At 36.9% G+C, this 18,822-nt stretch overlaps 1 pseudogene; it reads left to right on the top strand.

The window, feature by feature from the left end:
- The window catches only part of LOC127679739 (zinc finger protein 501-like), a 38,679-nt pseudogene extending 31,295 nt beyond the window's left edge, over nt 1-7,384 (top strand).
- Nucleotides 7,385-18,822: the final 11,438 nt, after the last annotated feature.

The following is an 18,822-nucleotide window of genomic DNA, read 5'->3' on the forward strand; positions in this document are numbered from 1 at the left end:
CCATCAAGAGGACACATCGGCAACCAACAAATTGGGAAAAGATCTTCACCAATCCTACATCAGATAGAGGGCTAATATCCAATATATATAAAGAACTCAAGAAGTTAGACTCCAGAAAACTGAACAACCCTATTAAAAAATGGGGTACAGAGTTAAACAAAGAATTCTCACCTGAAGAACTTCGGATGGCGGAGAAGCATCTTAAAAAATGCTCAACTTCATTAGTCATTAGGGAAATGCAAATCAAAACAACCCTAAGATTTCATCTTACACCAGTCAGAATGGCTAAGATTAAAAATTCAGGAGACAGCAGGTGTTGGAGAGGATGTGGAGAAAGAGGAACACTCCTCCACTGCTGGTGGGGTTGCAAATTGGTACAACCACTCTGGAAATCAGTCTGGCGGTTCCTCCGAAAACTGGGCACCTCACTTCCAGAAGATCCTGCTATACCACTCCTAGGCATATATCCAGAGGATTCTCCACCATGTAATAAGGATACATGCTCTACTATGTTCATAGCAGCCCTATTTATAATTGTCAGATGCTGGAAAGAACCCAGGTATCCCTCAACAGAAGAGTGGATGCAAAAAATGTGGTATATCTACACAATGGAGTACTATTCAGCCATTACAAACAATGAATTCATGAAATTCTTAGGCAAATGGATGGAGCTAGAGAACATCATACTAAGTGAGGTAACCCAGACTCAAAAGGTGAATCATGGTATGCACTCACTAATAAGTGGTTATTAACCTAGAAAACTGGAATACCCAAAACATAATCCACACATCAAATGAGATACAAGAAGAAAGGAGGAGTCGCCCCTGGTTCTGGAAAGACTCAGTGAAACAGTATTCGGCAAAACCAGAACGGGGAAGTGGGAAGGGGTGGGAGGGAGGACAGGGGAAGAGAAGGGGGCTTACGGGACTTTCGGGGAGTGGGGGGGGCTAGAAAAGGGGAAATCATTTGAAATGTAAATAAATTATATCGAATAAAAAAAATTAAAAAAAAATCCATTGTACAGTGGTCTGAGGTTTCTAGGAAACAAATTTCATAATAGAGGACTTTAAAATATATTATACAATCCCAACTGCACTCATAAATTTTGAATGAGGTGCTAGTGGCCAATCTTTCATTTGCAGCTAAGGTATAAGAAAATCACAGAAGATTCATGAAGGTGTGAGTCTTAATAAATGAAAGCACTGTAGTAAGTCATTGTATAGATTGTCTATTAAAGAACAGTAATTCATAAATTCAGACACATCTCCATGAAACTTTTAGAAAACATTTGTTCTTCAATATTTTCCTTTTCTCATCTGCAACTGAAAGTATCTCCAATTCTTAAAGGGATTTTATTAACATAGGAAAGCAACTTTCTCCAGTAGCAAAAAAAGTAGATTTCCATTGCAGGGTCTGATAAACTTCAAGGGTGTGGCTCTTGACTTCTCACTGGAGGAGTGGGAATATCTCAGAGTTTTGCTCAGCAGGCATTGTACATGAATGTGATGTCGGAGACTTACAACAATCTATTGTTTGTGGGTAAAACTACACTTGTTGAATTCCTGAATAATTATTTGAATTTTCTTACATTGTTTATTTAAACTTGCTGAAATGTCAGGAGACCACTAGAATTAGGGAAATTCTGGTTATAATCACAACTTTTTCATGGCATTTACTTCATAGTTCTCTGCTTTCTGGAAGAATATCCAGAAGTATGTTCTTTGAGGCCTTTCCATACCTACTATATAGCTTTAATAGGAAACTTTGAGTTGAAACAAATATTCAGCATAAGGAATTATATTTCTATGCACATAGTAATTTCAGCACTTATTTTTGCTATTATATTAAACTCTTTACTTATTTAAGATTTTTCATCCTTAATATTGGTTTTTTTATCAAAACACTTGAGTCCAATTAAGCAATTCTCTGCAAACCACAAAATGTAGTACCTTCTTTCGAATAGAAAGAGAAACAGTGACAGGTAGGCAGATCAATGGAACAGGATTGAAGATCCAGAAATGAACCCACACACCTATGGCCACTTGATCCTCGACAAAGGTGCTGAAAACATCCAATGGAAAAAAGATAGCCTTTTCAACAAATGGTGCTGGTTCAACTGGAGGTCAGCATGCAGAAGAATGCGAATTGATCCATCTTTATTGCCTTGTACTAAGCTCAAATCCAACTGGATCAAGGACCTCCACATAAAGCCAGACACTCTGAAGCTAATAGAAAAGAAACTGGGGAAGACCCTTGAGGACATTGGTACAGGGAGAAAATTTCTGAACAGAACACTAATAGTGTATGCTCTAAGATCAAGAATTGACAAATGGGACCTCATAAAATTACAAAGTTTCTGTACGGCAAAGGACACCATCAAAAGGACAAATCGGCAACCAACAAATTGGAAAAAGATCTTCACCAATCCTACATCAGATAGAGGGCTAATATCCAATATATATAAAGAACTTAAGAAGTTAGACTCCAGAAAACCAAACAACCCTATTAAAAAATGGGGTACAGAGTTAAACAGGGAATTCTCACCTGAAGAACTTCGGATGGCGGAGAAGCATCTTAAAAAATGCTCAACTTCATTAGTCATTAGGGAAATGCAAATCAAAACAACCCTGAGATTTCACCTTACACCAGTCAGAATGGCTAAGATTAAAAATTCAGGAGACAGCAGGTGTTGGAGAGGATGTGGAGAAAGAGGAACACTCCTCCACTGCTGGTAGGGTTGCAAATTGGTACAACCACTCTGGAAATCAGTCTGGCGGTTCCTCCAAAAACTGGGCACCTCACTTCCAGAAGATCCTGCTATACCACTCCTGGGCATATACCCAGAGGATTCCCCACCATGTAATAAGGATACATGCTCTACTATGTTCATAGCAGCCCTATTTATAATTGCCAGATGCTGGAAAGAACCCAGGTATCCCTCAACAGAAGAGAGGATGCAAAAAATGTGGTATATCTACACAATGGAGTACTATTCAGCCATTAGAAACAATGAATTCATGAAATTCTTAGGCAAATGGATGGAGCTAGAAAACATCATACTAAGTGAGGTAACCCAGACTCAAAAGGTGAATCATGGTATGCACTCACTAATAAGTGGATATTAACCTAGAAAACTGGAATACCCCAAACATAATCCATACATCAAATGAGGTACAAGAAGAAAGGAGGAGTGGCCCCTTGTTCTAGAAAGACTCAGTGAAGAAGTATAGGGCAAAACCAGAACGGGGAATTGGGAAGGGGTGGGTGGGAGGACAGGGGGAGAAAAGGGGGCTTATGGAACTTTCGGGGAGTGGGGGGCTAGAAAAGGGGAAATCATTTGAAATGTAAATAAAAAATATATCGAATTAAAAAAATTAAAAAAAAAAGAAAGAAAATTGTAAACAGTAAGCAAATCTTTTCAATTTGCTTGAAAGAGAATTTCAGTGTCCACATGAAGTTTGTATATTAGACATTCTGATTGGTGTAAGGTGGGATCTCTGGGTCGTTTTAATTTCCATTACCTTGTTCAATAAGTACTTTCACGGTTTCTTTAAGTGTTTTTCAGCCATTTGAGATTCCTCTGTTTTGAATTCTCTATTTCTATACCCAATTTTTTGATTGGGTTGTTTTCTTTCTTGATGGTTATCTTCTTACATTCTTTATTTCATTTTGGGTATTAGCCCTCTGTTGGACATGTGGTTAGAGAATATTTTTTCCCAACCTATATTTTGCTTGTTTGTAATTTTGCCTTACAAAAGCTCTCTAGTTTCATGTGGTCACATTTATCAATTCTTGATCTTTGAGACTAAGCCATTGAAATTCAGCTTAGGATTTTTCCTCCTGTGACATTTGTTGTATTCCATAGCTGCCTGCAGCTATTATGAACTGGGTGGCTAGAACAGAAGCTGAGGGGTGGATGGGGAAGGGGCGAAAAGAAGTAGGGCCAAGACAATATTTCACTGATCAAGGCCAGAAACTTTAATGGCGGTCAGACCTTTTAACAGTTTGGGCAAACCCTTCCCCCCAGACTCTGGGCTGAGTTCTGGTGGAAGTTGTCTAGCTTCTGTTGGAGGTCCTTGTCTTGACTGCTCTAGCAGCTGGGTGGGTCACCTGCTTAATTCAGGAATTCCTAGACCTGGAGGAACAATGAGCTTAACCTTCACTGAGCTCCACCCTAGGATAAAAATTCCTGCTTTAACCTACTTCCCTATTATGTCCTAAAGGCAGATTCCTGACCAAGCCAGGGATTGTCCTTGACCAATGTCAAACTCAAACCATGTTCATGACTGCCCCAATATGGCTCTGTACAGACATTGACTTTGAGGCTCTTTCTAACTTCATCTCTTATTAGATTCAGTGTATCTGGTTTTCTGTTAAAATCCTTTATCCTCTTGGACTTGAGCTTTGTGCACAGTGATAGATATGTATCTACTTTCAATTATCTACATACAGTGTGCCTGTTAGACCAGCACCATTTATTGAAGATGCTTTCCTTTTTCTGTTGTATATTTTTAGCCTCTTTGTCAAAGATCATGTGTCCTTAAGTATGCGATTTTTTAAAGATTTTTTTGTTAGATATATTTTTTATTTATATTTCAAATGTTGTCCCCTTTCCTGGTTTCCCCCTCTCTTAAAAATCCTGTAAACCATCTCCCCTTTCTCAATCAGCCTTCCTCCCCCTTCCTGTCCTGGTGACAGTACACTACTGATCAAGTCTTTCCAGGACCAAGGGACTCTCCTTCATTGAGTATCTAACAAGACCATCCTCTGCAGTCTTTGTGTCTGGAGCCATGCGTAACTCTGTGTGCGCTCTTTGGATGGTGGTTTTATCCCTGGGAGTACTGGGTGACTCATATTGTTGTTCCTCTTGTGGTGCTGCAAACCCCTTCAGTTCCTTGAATCCTTTCTCTAGTTCCTCCATTGGAGACCTTGTGGATCGGTTCAATGGCTGTTTGAGAGTGTCCCTCTCTGTATTTCTCATGCACAACCAGAACCTTCCTGGTAACAGCTATATCCAGCTCCAGTCATCAAGTACTTGGGGGCACTGATAATAGTGTCTGAGTTTTGTAACTGTATATGGGATGGATCCATGGGTGGGTTAGTCTCTGGATGGTCTTTCCCTCAGGCTCTATTCTTTCTTTTGTCTCTGTATCTCCTTTTATGGGTATTTTGTTCCCATTTCTACAAAGGACACAAGTATCCATACTTTGTTCTTCTTCCTTTTTGGGCATCATTTGATATATGAATTATGTCCTGGGTATTCCAAAATTCTGGGCTAATATCCACTTATCATTATCAGTGAGTACATAGCATGTCTGTTCATTTGTGATTGGGTTACCTCAGGCAGCATGATATTTTCCAGTTCCATACATTTGTCTAAGAATTTCATTAATTCGTTTTTTAATGGCTGAATAGTAAGTAGTCCATTGTGTATATATTTACCACATTTTCTGTATCCATTCACTCTTTAAGGGACATTTGGGTACTTTCCAGCATCTTCCTATTACAAAGAGGGCTGCTGTGAAAATAGTAGAACATGTGTCCTTATTACATGCTGGAGAATCCTCTGGGTATATGCTCAGGAGTGGTATAGCAAGGTCCTCCAGTAGCATTATGCCCAGTTTTCTGAGGAACCACCAAAGTGATTTCCAAAGTGGTTGTATAAGCTTGCAGTCCCACCAGCAGTGGAGGAGTGTTCTTTTTCTCCACAACCCCTGTAGCACCTGCTGTCTCCTGAGTTTTATCTTAACCATTCTGACTGGTGTGAGGTAAAATCTCAGGCTTGTTTTGATTTGCATTTCCCTGATGACTAAGGTTGTTGAACATCTCTTTAGGTGCTTCTCAGCCATTTAATATTCCTCAGGTGAAAATTCTTTGTTTAGTTCTGTACCCCATGTTTATTCTAAAGCAGGGATAGTTATCCTAAAATGTCAGCAGACACAAATTATTGAATCTCTTTTTCTCAATATAGTAATCCCTGATGTCGCTATTTTTACTTTTTCAGAAAATCATCTCATATGTGGAAAACATAGAAAGATCTTAGATCAAGACAGAGTTCGATGTTCATGAGCATATGAATATGCAAGAGAAGTGTTATAAATGTAATGAGCTCAGCAAAATGATCAATGAATCCACCCAAAGCACACCATATAAAACTAACCACAGAGATGCTTCACTTCAATACTCAAACCTGAAAAGATATAAAACTGGAAAAACCCAAGAAATTTCCAAATACAAGGACTGTGTAAAATGTTTAAATGTGTGCTCTATCATTAATCTAAACCAAGGAATTCACATAGTGAAGAAAGAAAATAACAATACAGAATTTGATAAGGGTTTTATGTCTAAAAATAAACTTATGCTGAAACAAAACAGTAATGGTAAGAAGCTTTACAAATGTATTGAATGTGACAAATGCTTTACCCACAAAGGCCATTTTAGTATTCATCAGAGGATTCATATTGGAGAGAAAGGATACAAAGGTAGTGAATGTGACATATGCCTTATTGACAAACCTCATCTGAGAATTCATCAGAGAACTCATATAGGAGACAAACCTTACAAATGCAGTGAATGTGACAAATGCTTTAACTACAAATCCTGGCTTTATTTACATCAGAGAATTCATACAGAAATGATACCTTACAAATACAGTGAATATGACAAATGCTTTAATCACAGATTTAGTTTTCAATGTCATCAGCGAATTCATACAGGAAAGAAACCTTACAAATGCAGTCAATGTGTCAAATGCTTCACCCAAATATGCTATCTTCCAAGTCATCAGAGCAGTCATACAGGAGAAAATCCTTACAAATATAGTGAATGTGACAAATGCTTTAATCACAAAGTTAGTTTACAATGCCATCAGCGAACTCATACAAGAGAAAAACCTTACAACCACAGTAAATGTGATAAATGCTACACCCAAAACTGCAATCTTTAAAGTCATCAGAGAACTTATACAGGAGAGAAACCTTACAAATGCAGTGAATGTGACAAATGTTTCAGCCAAAAATGCTATCTTCAAAGACATCAGAGAATCCATGCAGAAGAAAAACCTTACAAATATAGTGAATGTGACAAATACTTTATCCAAAAATGCAATCTTCAAAGTCATCAGAGAACTCATATAGGAGAGAAACCTTACAAATGCAATGAATGTGACAAATGCTTTGGCCAAAAATGCAGTCTTCGAAGACATCAGAGAATTCATGCAGGAGACAAACCTTACAAATGCAGTGAATGTGACAAATGCTTTACCCAAAAATGCCATCTTCAAAGAGGAGAGAAACCTTACAAATGCTGTAAATGTGACAAAAGCTTTACCGAAAAATGGAGTCTTCATAGGCATCAGAGAATTCATATAGGAGACAAACTTTAGAGATGCAATGAATGTGACAAATGCTTTATCAACAAATGAAATCTTCATTTTCATCAGAGAATTTACACAGAAGATATACATTATAAATGCAATGAATGTGACAAATGCTTACTGACAAAGGCAGTCTTAGAATTCTTCATGGAACTCATATAGGAGAGCAACCTTACAAATGCAAATAATGCTCTATACTACAGAATTATTATAAGTATGCAAAACTTGTGAAAACATTCATGCCATGTTCAAATCTTAGATAATGTGAACTTTTTCTGTGGGGAAATACTCTGAAAATGTGACACTACAGGAAAGTTTTACTTGTTTACTCTCAAATATTATAAAACCCAAGTAGGAAAGCCAAAAGAATATAGTATTTTGGACACTTTCCTTGGAACTGAAATAAATGATTCAAAAGAAAACCTAATTTAGCTATGCAATACACCTTTCAAATTGTTTAATAATACTGACCACATTCTTTATATTCAACTCACATTGAGAAATTTAGACAAATTTTACTTAAACAAAGATTTGATACACTGAGACACCTAAAGAAATAGGATGTGCTTTATCCTATAGAGATGACTACAGGACTGGGTGGTGCTTGCCTTTAGTCCCAACACTTTGGGGGCCAATGTAGGCAGATTTCTAAGATCCAGGATATCATAGTCTACACAGAAAAACCTCTCTTTCTCAAAAAAATATGCCTACAGATATGCTTGGAGTATCCACTATTCCTAATCTCTATCCAATGCTGGTTTTAAGTTTCAGGATGATAAGTTACTATGAGTCCCTTGCAACAAGATCTTCCTTTGTCCTTTAAGTATATCCAATAAAGCTCATTGATGAATCCAATTTGACTTGTTTTTTTTTCCACTTTCCATTTTGGATGATTAGATGAATATATGTTGTGTCTCTCCAGAAAATGTCTCTCATGAAACATATAAGGGAGCCATTACAATTTTTGGCAAATGTGTGACATGAACTTCGTACTAGTGATTTTCAATGTGTGGATAAGAACTCCTTTGGAGGGTGAAATGAACCTGTCACAGGGGTTGATTAAGTGTAAATGGAAACATGTATTTTATAAAGATTTTAGTATTGAGAAATAAATAATTTGACTCTCGGTGAGTGTGCCCACATGAAAATAATTTGGATTATATGTAAGTATTATAAACTAGGAAACACTAGGAAAAGTTTAGGAAAGTTGGAAGCACTGTATTAGAGATGATGATTTGTGTTAACTAAACTAGGTAAGATTTTGTTCCAAGTACTAAGCTTACTGCCATAGTACTACTAGGTTCATTTAATAAGCCTTGAAGCAGAAGAAAATGGAAAGACTTTTAGAGCCTCAACAATGAGTCTCATCTTTTTCATGAATTCTTGGGAATATGAGAGAGAAATCTACCAAACAATACATAATAATATGGCTTACTCATTTTCAGTGATAGACATCCATATTATGCTGTGTAACTGCATGTCTCTAAACTCTTTAATAGCATTTGACTGAGAAAAATTCCAATAAAACTCAGAACAATGCTACCTATTGGCTCATAATACAGATCATTATGGTGCCATGTCTTATTGTGCCTTAAGACTCCAACACAAGAAATCTATTAGATTCCCTTATTTTTCTTAAGTCATTTTCAGAAGGCTAATATTTTATACATCACACAATATACATCCTTAAAAATTACTCAACAACTTATTATCAATATATTGTCCTCATCTTAATTTCATGTGTGATTTCATTCATACAAATATCATGAACCTATGAGATAATGTATTAACAGTAGATGAAGAACTTCCTCACACATAGTTTAGAAATAATAAACATCTTGGAAATCCATTTGGAAATACTGAAAAAAGATGAAAGTCTTTATTTCAAGCAAAAGCATTATATTAGAATTGTCATACAAATTTTCAGAAGGCTCAGAAAAATTAATATCATAGAAAATGTAACATGTCATATTTAACACACCCATAGATGTTTCCCTTGCTTAAAAAAGGAAATGAAATTGTTGAACTTATGAGAAAATTCTTAGAGATAACATCAAGTTGTTTTCAGAATTTGTGTTTGTAGAAACCTGACATGTTTAGAAGAATGTTTAGTATACAAGGGCCCAGCTCTAAAATAATTTTGTCTGATTTCTCTTAATTGAAGTGTGAGGGATATTGAGAACCCACCCACCAGGGAAGGGAAATTTAGGTGTCTGGAATAGCCCTTTACCTTCTAGAAATTGCAACCAATTGGGAAGTTTCTGGAGATTACAGCTACACACATTCATTTCATCAGTGACACGGTACTTGATGACTTATTATTGGAATAATGAGATAATTATTCCAAATGTGCAAGACTTAGTCTTATATTGTAGAATTTCAAATTGTGGACAATAAAAATATATCTCAACTTCGACCCCTAACAAAATATGATTGTCTTCATTCTATGAGTCCCAAGTTGGGCCAGTCAGTGGATGGCTTTTTCTTTACGTACTTTTGTCAATGTTTGCGCTTTATATGTGAACAATTCTGGATCAACAATTTTGTAGATGGTCAATTATCCCCATGCCTCAAAGGGGGGTCATGTCTATTGGCTAAAGTTGTTATATTTAGGTTCCATCTACCCACTGTTAGGCATTTCACCCAAGGTCATCCCCATTGTGTCCTGGGAACCTCCCACAATCATCTTATCTTGGCATTTCTAGAGTTTCATCCATCTCACACTCCCACACTGTTACCTTTTTTCTGTTCATTCTCCTGACCCTCTGAGCTTCTCTACTGTCTCCCCTATACATGATCTTGCCTCCATTTTTAACCAGTCTCCCCACTTTCATCCAGGTCCCTTCTTTTGTCTGCCTTCTATTATTATTTTTTTACCCCTTCTAAGTGGGATTAAAGTATATGCACTTGAGTCTTGCTTCTTTTTCGTCTATGAGTTATATCATGGGTATTCTGAAATTGTTGGCCAATATATACTTATCAGTGAGTATATACCAATTATAACTCTTTGGCCCTGGGTTCCTCAATCAGGATGATATTTTCTAGTTATATCTATTTACCTGCAAATTAAATGATGTCCTCATTTTTAATAGTTGAGTATTATTCCATTTGATAATTGAACCACATTTTCTGCATCCATTCCTTAGTTGAGGGACATCTAGGTTGTTTTCACCTTCTAGCTATTACAATTAAGGCGATTCTGTACATAGTGGAACATGCATCCATGTGATGCAGTTGAGTTTCTTTTGTGTATATTCCCAAGAGTGGTATAGCTCGATCTTCAGGTATACCTATTTCCAATTTTCTGAGGAACCACCAGATTGATTTCCAGATTGGTTGTACCAATTTGCAATCTCACCAGCAAGAGAGGAGTGTTCCTCTTTCTCCACAGCCTCTCCAATTAGAGAATTTAGAAAACAAAGGGAAGTCAAAAGGTTAGAATTGGAAATGAAGTGATCAGAATATCACTATTTGTAGATGATGTGATATTATATATAAGCAACCACAAATTCTACCAGAGAATGCTAACAGCTATCAAATAACTTCTTCACAATGTCTGTATATAAAATTCACTCAAACAGATCAGTAGCCTTGTTTTATACAAAGGATAAAAGCACAGAGAAAGTAATTAGGGAAACAACACCAGTCACAATTGTCACAAAATAATCTAAAATATCTTTGTGTAACTCTACCATAGGAAGTGAAAGACATGTTTGACAAGAATTTCAAGTCCCTGAAGATAGAAATTGGAAAAGACCTCCAAAGATAGATCTCCCAAACTCATTGATCATTAAGATTCACATAGTAAAAATGTCCATCTTACCAAAAGCAATCTGCAGATTAAATCCAATACCCATCAAAATTTCAATTCAATTTTGTAGGGTTATGGGAAGTTTGACTATGTGTACCCCATGCTGTCACCAGGCAGGTGTTAGGCCTTAGGGACACTGCTATCCCCTGTGACACTGCTCTGGGGATAGAGAAGCACAGCCTGAAGTTCAGGACAGACTCCAAGGTCCCGGTCCCCAGGCCTGTGACAAGGTGAGGGCCATTTGCTTCTTAGGCTCTTGGACACCTAGGCACCACTGGGACCCACAGAAAAGCTGAGAATGGATCGGAGCCCTGCAGGCTGGGTCTAGCCTGGGACCAGTGGGGCCCTGCAGGCTGGGTCTAGCCTGGGGCCAGTGTACAGGAAGGTGAGAGCTCCAACTTGTCCCTCAGGAAGGAGTCATTTGCTTGATTGCTATAGGCTTACTTGTGGTGGTGGCCATGGTTGGAAGTGCAGAGTGGCCTTCTATGGGAGACTATAAGGCATCTCTATAGGCTACATCTTTCATTGAGGCTCCTCATGGTAGATTCTGATCAAAAGAGGCAATTCATGGTTTTAAGGCAGTTATTGTCATGGTGGAAAGTGGATGAATAAAACCATACCCCATCTCTCAGGGTGGGAATGAGATTAAATACTTTTTTCAGTGAGGAATGTCAGGGAAGGAAAGCTTATTGGTTAAGTGCTCCAAGCCTTTAGGTACCTCATTAGTATGGAGATATGTCTTTGTTCTACAAGACCACAGTTTATGTCCTCTCCCTGTGGAGGGAATTGGGGTGCTGTCCTTATGTGACTGATGTCCACAAATCTATGGTGGGCTGTGGCAAGTGACAGGTGCCTAGTTCCTAGGTATCAGGTGGAGCATCTACTGTCCCTTCAGATTTTCTGGGCTTTCAAGCCTTAGCTCATTCATGAATGAGGATACCTTTCCTGATCCCATACAATTCTTCAGACATGGAAAGAGCAATTCTCAACTTCCTATTGAATAACCAAAAACCTAGAATAGCAAAAACAATTTCAACAATATAAGAACTTCTGAGTAAGGTACCATCCCTGACCTCAAGCTGTACTATAAAGCAATAGTGATAATAACTGCATGGCATTGATTCAGAGACAGAGAGGTAAGATCAGTAGAGTAGAAGTAAACCAACAAACAAGAAATAAACCAACAAACCTATGGAAAGTTGATACTTGAAAATGAAGACAAAACCATACAGTCAATAAAAGAGAGGAAGAAAGAAAGGAAGAAAGACATAAAAATAAATAAATCAATTAAGAAAAGAAGGAAGAAAAAAGAAAGATGGAAAGATAGAAAGAAAGGAAGGAAGAAAGCAAGTATGTTCATAGAATACTGGCAGTCTAACTGGTGGTCTGCATGTTTAATAATACAAGTTGATCCATATTCATCACTGTGTACAAAGCTCATATACAAATCGGTTAAGGTCCTCAATGTAAAACCAGAAACACAGAAATTAATAGAAGAAAAATTGGGAAAGATCCTTGAACATATTAGCACAGGGCAAAATTTCCAAAACTGATCACAAATAGTTCAGACTATAAAACCCACAATTGGCAAATGGGACCTCATTAAACTGATAACCTTCTGTAAGGCAAAGAACACTGCTCTCAAACATATTTCTAATGGTCTTAGGACTGAGAAATCATTCTTTGATCCCAGTAGAGTCTGCCCACATAAATATAATTTGAATTGTATATCACTTTTGTAAACTAGGAAACACTAGGAAAAGTTAAGGAAAGTTAGAAACACTGTATTAAAGATGAAGATCTGTGTTGTCTACAATAAGGAAGATTTTGTTCAATGAAACTAACTGCCATAGAATTACTAGTTTAATTTAGAAAGCCTCAAAACTGAAAATACAGAGAAACTTTTAGGGCCTCAACAACAAGTTTGTTCTCTTTCTTGAATTCATGGGAATATGAGAGAAAAGTCTATGAAATAATAAATGTAAATATGGCTTCATCATTTTCTGGGGTATACATCTATATTGTGCTATGTAACTGCATGACTCTAAATACCATAATACCCCTGGAAATTCCACCATTCCAGCATTCTCATTGCATCTCAGTGGCCTCGTGGTCAGCAAGTCATGTTGGGAGACTAGTACCTAGAAGTTCTGGAACCTGAAAACTTTCTTAAGTTCCTAGGGGATTCCTTCCTTGACAATTATATGTTTAGGTCTCTACTCCATTTATTTTAATTGGGTTATTTGGTTTCTTGGAGGTTAGCTTCTTGAGTTCTTTATATTTTTTGAATATTAATACTCTATTAAATGTGGGGTTAGAGAAGTTTTTTTTCAAATATGTAGGTTGCCATGTTGTCCTGTTCACTCTGTCCTTTGCCTTACAAAAGCTTTCTAGTTTAATGAGGTTCCATTTGTCAAGTTCTGATCTTAGAGCCTGAGCCATTGGAGTTACATTTAGGAAATTTCTCCCCATGACAATAAGTTTGAGGCTCTTTTCCACTTCTTTTTTATTGATTGTATCTTGTTATTTGTTAAGGTCCTTGATCCACTTGGATTTAAGCTCTGTGCACATTGACACATATATGTTGATTTTCATTTATTCTACATACTGCCAGTTAGAGCATCACCATTTATTGAAGACATTTTCTTTTTTGCCATTATATATTTTTGGCTTCTTTGTGTCCTCAAGTGTGTGCTATATTTCTGGACCTTCAACTCTATTCCATTGATCAATGCTTTTGTCTCCATAGCAACACCGTGCAGTTTTTATCACTACTGCTTTGTAATATATCTTGAGATCAGGGATGCTGATTGCTTATTATTAAGAAAGGGTTTTTTTTTTTTTTTTTTTTTTTTTTTTTTTTTTTTTTTTTACCTATTCTGGGTTATTTTTTCCTTTTTTCAGATGAATTTGAGAATTGCTTTTTACACAACTTTGAAGAATTGAGATGGAATTTTAATGGGGATTGCATTTAATTTGTGATTTGCTTTTGGTAGAATGGCCATTTTTACTGTGTTAATTTTACCAGTCCATGTCCATGGGATATTTCTCCACTTTCTGAGGCATTCTTCAACTTTTTTTCTTGATACTTGAAGTTCTTGTCATACAGATCATTCACTTGTTTGGTTAGAGTCACACCAAGCTATTTTATAATATTTGTGACTACTTTGAAGGCTGTTGTTTCTCTAATTTCTTTTTCAACGTGTTTATCATTCTTGTAAAGGAAGGATACTGATTTATTTGAGTTAATTTTATATCCAGCCATCTTGCTGAAGTTGTTTATCAGCCATAGAAGCTCTCTGGTTGAATTTATGGGATTGCTTATATATACTATCATGTCATTTGCAAATGATGATACCTTGACTCCTTCTTTGCCAATTTGTATCTCCTTGATCTGCTTTTGTTGTCTAATTGCTCTAGCTAGAACTTCAAGTACTATATTGACTAGATAGGGAGAGAGAGGGCACCTTGTCTAGTCCTTGATTTTAATAGGATTGCTTCAAGTATCTCGCCATTTAAGTTGTTATTGGCTGTTGGTTTACTGTGTCTTGTTCTTATTATGTTTAGGTATGAGCCTTAAATTTCTGATCTCTCCAATACTTTGAACATTGAAAGGATGCTGTATTTTGTCAAACACTTTTTCAATCATCCAATGAGATGACCATGTAATTTTTTGAGTTAGTTTATACAGTAGATTATGTTAATGGATTTTCATATACTGATCCAACTTTTCATTCCTGGGTGTATCATACTTGATCATGGTGGAAGATGGTTTTGATGTGTTCTTGGATTTGTTTTGTGAGAATTTTATTGAGTATTTTTGCATTGATATTCATAAGGGAAGTTGGTCTGAAGTTCTCTTTTTAGTGGAGTCCTTGTGTGGTTTAAGTATCAAAGTATTGGGGATTCATAGAATGAATTAGGTTGTATTTTATGGAATAGTATAAGGAATAATGGCATTAGTTCTTTGAAGGTCTGGTAGAATTCTGCACTAAAGACTTCTGGTCCTGGGATCTTTTTGCTTGGAGGTTTTTAATGACCTCTCTTTCCTTAGCGGATATGTTTTGGTTTAGATTGTTTACCTGCTCTTGACTTTACTTTGGTACATTTTGTGTCTAGAAAATCATCCATTCCATCTAGATTTTCCAGTTTTGTTGAGTATAGGCTTCTGTAGTAGGATCTGATGATTTTTTTGAATTAGTTCAGTTTTTGTTGTGATGTCTCCCTTTTTGTTTTGATTTTGTTTATTTGGATACTGTCTCTGAGTTTTTTTAGTTTGTTTTACTAGGAGTTTTTCTATCTTGTTGATAATCTCAAAAACAAGCTTTGGGTTTTGTTCAATCATTGCATAGTTCTCTTTGTTCTTATTTGATTGATTTCAAATCTCACTTTGACCATTTACTGGTTTCTGGTCCTTTTGAGTTTGATTGCTTCACTTCATTCTAGAGCTCTCAGGTGTGCTGTTAAGTTGCTAATGGAGGATCTCTCTAGTTTCTTTACCAGGGAAGTCAGTGTTATGAATTTTACTCTTATCCCCCCTTTCATTGTGTCCCATAAGGGTGGGTATTCTGTACCTTCATTTACATCGAATTCAAGGACATCTTTTGTCCTGACCTGCAGGACAGTCAACAGAATCCCTGGAACTACCTAGGGAAAAGCTAGAAACAAGAGACACGAGAGAGGGACAGCGAGACAGATTCTTATCTAAACAGTGTTTCTAGGAAGTAGTCTCTCAGAATTTTCTCTCAGAATCTCATGACAAACCTGGCTTGGGCTTCAAGGAAGCTGGCAAACTAAAATGATCACGAGGAGGTGAAGTGGAAAGAGATTGTTATAGTAACCTAACTGCAGGTGAGCTCTGTTTGTTCTAACCAACATGAGCTCTCTATGTGCTTACATACTTGATATTTGAAAACCTGAAAGCTAATATTTCTCCTTCCAAAGGCAGGCTTGAGCATGTAAGATGGCTGAAAGGAGGAGGTTTTGAGATCTAAGTGAGAATGACTACTGGCAGTCTTTAATTTCATTTTTTTTATTTCTTCCCTGACTGAGATATCACTAAGTAGAGAATTATTCAGATTCCATGGGTATGTGAATTTTCTGTTGTTTGTGTTGTTAGTGAAGATCAGCCATAGACTGTGGTGATCTGATAGGGTACACTGGATTAGTTCACTCTTCTTGTATCATTTGCAGCTTTTTTATGACAGATTATATAGTCAATTTTGCAGAAGGTACCATGTGGTGCTGAGAAGAAGGTATATTCTTTTCTTTTAGGGTAGAATGTTCCATATATGTTTATTAAATCAATTTGGTACATGGCCTCTTTTAATTTCACTGGGTCTCTGTGTAGTTTCTCTTTTAATGACCTGTCCATTAGTGAGAATGGGGTGTTGAAGTCTCCCACAATTATTGTGTGGTGATCAATGTGTATTTTGGGCTTTAGTAATGTTTCTTTATGAATGTAGGTGCTCTTGTGTTTGGGCATAGATGTTCAGAATTGAGAGTTTCTCTTGGTGGATTTTTTTCCTTTGATGAATGTGAAGTTTACTTCCTCCTCTCATTTGATAACTTTTGGATAAAAGTCTATTTTATTGAATATTAGTACTGCGACCCCTTCTTGTTTCATGGGAGAATTTGCTTGGACTTTTTTTCAGCCCTTTACTCTGAGTCAGTGTGTGTCTTTGTTATTATGGTGTGTTTCTAGTATGCAGCAAAATTCTGGGATCCTGTTTGTGTATAAAGACTGTTTGCTTGTCTTTTTATAGGGGAATTGAGTTCTTTCATATTGAGAGATATTAAAGACAAATGATTGTTAGTTCCTGTTATTTTTGTTGTTGTTGTTGTTTTAGGTGGCATTAAATGTGATTTTCTCCTTTTGTTTTTGTTTTGAGATGATGAATGTCTTGTGTTTTCTTTGGTGTAGGTAGCCTCATTTTGTTGGAGTTTTCCTTCTAGAATGTTTTTTTCTGCTGGATTCCTTGATAGATATTGTTTGAATTTGGTTTTATCTCAGAATATTTTGACTTCTCCGTCTATGCTGATTGAGAGTTTTGCTGCTTAGAATAGTTTAGTCTGGGGTTTGTGTACTCTTTGCCCTTGTATAAACACTGTTCAGGCTCTTCTGGCCTTTAGTATCTCTGTTTTGAAGTCTGGTGTAATTCTGATAGATCTGCCTTTATATGTGACTTGGCATTTTCCTCTTGCAACTTTTAATATTTTTTTTTGTCCTGCACATTTAGTGGTTTGAGTATTATATGAAGAGGATTTTCTTTTCTGTACCCATCTATTTGTAGTTCTATACACCTCTTGTATGTTTATAGCCATCTCTTTCTTTAGGTTGGGGACGTTTTCTTTTAAGGTTTAGTCAAAGTTGTTTTTGTGCTCTTTGAGCTGGGAATATTTGCACTTCTCTTTTCCTATTGTCCTTAGATTTGGTGTTTTCATTGTGTCTTAATTTTCCTGCATGTTTTGGGTTACAAGATACTTATGTTTTGAGCTTTCTTTGACAATGGTGTTAGAATCGTCTAAGGTATCTTCCATACCTGAGATTTTCTCTTCTGTCTCTTATATTCTGTTAGTGATGCTTACATCTGTAATTCATGACTTCTTTCCTAGGTTTTCCATTACAAGGTTTTCCTCCATTTGTTTTCTCTTTATCAGTTCTACTTTCAGTTTTAGGACTTGGACTGCTTACTTCAATTTCTTCATCTGTTTGATTGTCATTTCCTACATGTCCTTTCAGGATTCATTTGTTTCCTCTTTAATGGCTTCTACCTATTCACCCACCTTTTCCTGCATTTTTATGTGAGTTATTATGTCCTTTTAAAAGAATTCTAGTTTCTTCATCTGATAGGATTTTAGGTCAGTTTCCTGATTTTCATGTGTGTTGTCATCTCCAGGACATGCTGTCCTGGGAGAACCTGGTTCTGATGATGCCAAAATGTATTGGCTTCTGTTGCTTATGGTCTTGTGCTTGCCTCTCATCATTTGGCTATACCTAACAATAGCAGGTCTGGTGTCTGCTTCTTGTTTCCCTGGGTTGCTTCCAGTCTCCTGATAGACATGTAGTCCTTGCTATAGCAGACGCCTTGCGAGTGAGGCCTTCAGACCATGGCATCTTTAGAGGGGCAGGCAAGCTGTTGAATTGTTGCCCTGGCTGCAGCAGATTTCTGGAAGGGATTTCAGGAAGTCCAGTGAAGTTGTTACCCTTCATATTGTTTTTTTTTCCTGAGAGGTCTTCAGACAGTAGGGTCTTTTCCCTGTGTGAAGCAGAACATTTGGCTTTGCTGTGTGTGCAGTAGGTGTCCTGAAGGCATTAAGGCTATGGTGCATTCAGAGGAGCATTCAATCTGGTGCAGAAAGATGGTGCTGACTCGAAGAGGAGAGGAATTTGGGGAGCAAGGGCTTTGGGAGATGATAGGACTTTAGAACAATAGGATCCTTGGGATCCCATGTACTTGTCCTACATACTGTGGACTTTCTGGAGGCCCAAGATTACAGTGTCCCCGAAGAAGCTGGCAATATGCTTACTTATCATTTTTTAATAATGCTAAATATTTTAAGTGGATATAGAGCTGTTGGTTTGGAAAATTTCGATTTTGTTTATTCATTTACATTTGGACATTTGGTCTGTTTA

The sequence above is a fragment of the Apodemus sylvaticus genome, chromosome 3 (genome assembly GCF_947179515.1).
Source record: "Apodemus sylvaticus chromosome 3, mApoSyl1.1, whole genome shotgun sequence".
Taxonomy (NCBI): domain Eukaryota; kingdom Metazoa; phylum Chordata; class Mammalia; order Rodentia; family Muridae; genus Apodemus; species Apodemus sylvaticus.